The following is a 4129-nucleotide window of genomic DNA, read 5'->3' on the forward strand; positions in this document are numbered from 1 at the left end:
TTTTAAATATAAAAATAATTAGCTGGGAATATCCCACTTGTTATCTAAATCCCCCAACAGCCTGGGTAATTTCTCTCATTCTTCAGCACCCCCGGCATTCTTTCTTTGAATGACATCAGTTTGGAAATACCCCATGGTTTTCTGAGTTATAAATGGGTCGCTGGCCCTAGGCTCCCGAGTGTGTTATGATTCACACTTTCACTTCGGGGTTTTTTTTTTCAATACTATCAGTTTGAAAAAGTGAAACTGAAACCTAGTGCCCGTGCTAACAGCTCACGATGCCCCGAGGAAAGAGTGGGTTTGATGGAATAACATAGAAAGATTCAAGGAGCGCTGACTGACAGCCGAGGAGTCATTTCTCAAGGAAAAAAGGATGCACTGTGTGACAAAACCAAAACCGTGTCAGATAGCTGCTGGAGGGCTGATCGCCGTGCCGCACGCCCTGCCGTGGGTTGTGGTATCTTCTAGTGTTTGTTTATTTTAATGTACTAACCAATTCTATATGACTTTAAAACACATTTTTTTTTTCTTAGTGGAAATAGGGCATAAACTTCAACTCTAGAATTTTTTTAAATCATTGCACAATGATATCAATTGAGGAATAGGAAGAGAGGGAAGGAGGGAGGAAGGGAGGAAGGAAAAGAAGAGAGGGAGTAATGAGGGGGCAGAAGAAAGGGAGACAGAACAAGGAGAGAGAGGGACAGAGAGGGGGGGGAGAGAGAAAGTGGGGGGGGGTACTGACTTCCTAGGTTGGAGAACCTTTATTCATTTTGCAAGTTGCCGCTGGCTCAGTGTGATGTCTGCTCAGGGCTGTGTCTTTGTGCTTCTCTCCTTAGTACAAGGCAGCACTCAACAAACAGTTGCAGAATAAACGAAAACTGTGTCTTAAAAACGAATCCTTCTACTTTACATGCTTTGTGGAAATCCACAGGGAAATGGTTCTTCTGAGATTTCAGAGTTCTAGGAAGCCTCAAGCACAGAGGAACAGGGAACAGGAACAGGGAATCTTATGAAATTCACTGACGAGATCATAAAGACGTGTGAGTATTATAAAGTATACGATTCGAGGCTAATGCTTTAGTAGAATCTAGTGCTTTAAATTGGACTTGTTCAGTGGAAACTTTACCAATCTGTAATACAGATTGACATCATTTACAAAGTTGTTTGGATATAAATTAATCTTTCCATTAAGAAGAAAGTCACCGTCTTGGGCTGTCTATCATCCAGTGTTTTCCACCAAAGAATTATGTCACTATGTCTTTTCCTATAAATGTATTAATTTCTCCCCACCACCTCTCCCTTTTCCAGATTAGAACTTGTCTTTCTTTATGCTCTGCTTTGGATCTTATTTTATGTTACCAGCTCTTCTGGTTAAAGATGTTTAAGAGACAAAAAAAAAAAAAAAAAAAAACACCCAAGGGGAGGTATCACTTTCGATTACATGAGATGGGAAGTGAGGGTCCTGTGGCTGTGGCATTTTTCCGGACTCATCTCCAGAGTTGATGCGGTTGATCTGGTTAGCTGGATGGTTACCCTCTTCATCCCCCACAGCTCCATCTGCAACCCCCCTTAAGCAGTGAGCTCAGGTAAAGAGGGCGACCTTCCCTGAATAGAAGAGGACCATCTTCTGTCAAGGGATTAAGAGTGAATACACTCTCCATCTAGAACCTTTCATATGTATGAACTGAATTTTGAAAACTTACACAATTGATACACAATAATTGTGTGTGTATGTATATATATGGTGATCAATAATAATCCTGTTTGCTTCTCTGCAGAGCCATGACATGTATACCAGGCATCTTCACATTTTATCATATTACTGGAAAGTTCTACTTTTGCTATTAATTAGTACTTACTGTTTTTGTATGAGAATTAATCTTGGGGCTCTGGGCATGCTGGGTAAGTACTCTACTACTGAGCTACATCTGTGACCCTGTATTGGTTCTCCAGTGTACTCCTTAGTAGGGAAAATGTTTTCAACTTGTTTTTGTGCATCAGGATAAATGTGGTTTTTGAATTTTTTTTTCTTAATGGGGATACATTCCCCTCTCATTAACACTTGTCTAATGTACCCGCGGTAATGGAAACTTACCCTTGGAAATGGATTATAACAGTTCCGGTGCTTTTGTGTCAGCGATGTCTGTAGCACATCTTCCCCGATTTCTCTCATTTCCGTACTGTCTCATTTCCTTCACTCTAACGGGCTCTCCTCTTGAGGATGCCAACTCCAGCCTCGGCTCATGACTCCGCTGGACCACCCACCACTGTCAATACCTCTACAGCTTGCAAGCCTTGCCAAAGCATTTTAATGGTTGATTTATTCAAGGAAAATATGAACCACAAGTGGATACAACCGCAGCAGTAACACAGGACCATTAGTTTCACTAACATTTATTCTTTGTCACCCATTGTACAAGGATGAAGCTAGCACCGACTCTTTGAAGAGAGCAGTGAAACACATGTGATGATTCCCTGGGAAGGAAAGACATACCTTGTGCTTACTGATATCTCCTCTATTTTCATAACAGCTTTTAAATGCAGGCACTGCCATTTCTCTTCCCTGTACAGACTATCTGAGGCTCACAGTGGCTCTCCGTGCAGGAGTGTGGATGACATTTTACTTAGGAAGAGGACAGACTTCAAGCTCTGATCTGGATGGCTTCAGACTTTTGATTTACTCCTTCCCCTTCATCTTGTTGCGGTGTCCTTGACCTATGCGATCCTCACACCATAGCCTCTGACCACATGCAATGTTCAATATTATCATCCCCTTAGTCCAAACTGCAGTGAAAATACAAATGGCATTTCAAAACCTCGGTATAAAAATAATAAATTATCTCACTAATCGGCACTGTATTGATTATGTGTAGAAATGATAACATTATAAGTATATTGTGTATTATTCAAGATTTGTATGGATGCTATTACTAAATGGAATTTAGATTCAGAGGATAAATGTAGAAGCTAACTTCATTTGCAATCCAAAGATTGCTAGACGGCTTTCTGTCATTGTGACAAACTATTTAAAAATAAATATGTTATAGAGTTTTGAACTGTGTGTTTTCAACAGTCTTATCCCCCCAAAGATCAGGAATCTATGAGGAACAGGAAGCACAGGGATTGTAAGGTGGCAGACAACTCTAGAAAAGCAGTGTTTTCCCGATACACAGCAACCGATACACATAGACACTTGCAGAGATTGTGACAGCATGCCTAAGTGCTGCACACATCTGAGGCAGATCTGATCCCAGTTCTGAGAAGGGCAAGTGCACACAAAGCCCTACTCCTAAACCCATAAGTCATTTTCAATTGATACCTACCTGGAAAGGAAGCCAGTTTCCTCCAACAGATTATTATTAAGTATATCAATTAAGCTCTAGGTGTGGCCTCATGATCAATGAATCACTGGCAAACATAAAACGGAGTCCAGGGCTTTTTTTGTGTGTACACCTTTACTATATTTTTGTCTTTTCTTTGTAGTTATGTTTTGACTTTTGAAAGAGAAGGAGAGAGAGAGAGAGAGAGAGAGAGAGAGAGAGAGAGAGAGAGAGAGAGAGAGAACATGAAGTTGGATTGTTAGAGAGGTGGGGAAGATCTTGGAGAAGTAAGAATATGGGAAAGAATGTGATCAAACTATATCTTGTGAGGACAATTTTTTAAATAAAAATTTAGAAATAACGTGAATGACTTGAAAGGAGTAATGAGTTATTTATTTTTTGGCTTATTATATTAAATTCATCACTCCATAGTTATTTGGTTCCATGTTTTTTTTTCTGGGCTATAATGAGTTATATCAAAGCAGGGAGGATATAGTGATATAAAACAGGATCCTCTGGGAGATATTTTATACCCAAACTTTTGTACACAGGCATTAAAAAGTCATTCATATAAACTTTCTTTTCCAGAAATCCCTTAATCTGGCCTCTCACTGTACACGGACTGTGAAAAAGATTATTTCTCACCAAATTTTAAACCCTAGTTAGGAAACTATAAAGCCAATTGCCTTACACCTTTCTCTAATCTTCTGTGAACAGGCTTCAACTTGTAGGTGCATGAATAGACATCTTAATAAAATTTTCTCTTAAGACATAGAAAATACACAGGGGGGATATTAGGAATGTATTTA

General features: G+C 39.6%; 1 long non-coding RNA gene across 1 annotated transcript; it reads left to right on the forward strand.

Moving 5' to 3' along the window:
- The first annotated feature begins 251 nt into the window (after positions 1 to 251).
- On the forward strand, positions 252 to 3056 carry LOC127666180 (uncharacterized). Its single transcript, XR_007973560.1, has 3 exons — positions 252 to 485; positions 837 to 1040; positions 2572 to 3056. It is a non-coding gene; the product is annotated as an uncharacterized LOC127666180 (long non-coding RNA).
- Positions 3057 to 4129: the final 1073 nt, after the last annotated feature.

The sequence above is a fragment of the Apodemus sylvaticus genome, chromosome 15 (assembly GCF_947179515.1).
Source record: "Apodemus sylvaticus chromosome 15, mApoSyl1.1, whole genome shotgun sequence".
Lineage (NCBI taxonomy): Eukaryota > Metazoa > Chordata > Mammalia > Rodentia > Muridae > Apodemus > Apodemus sylvaticus.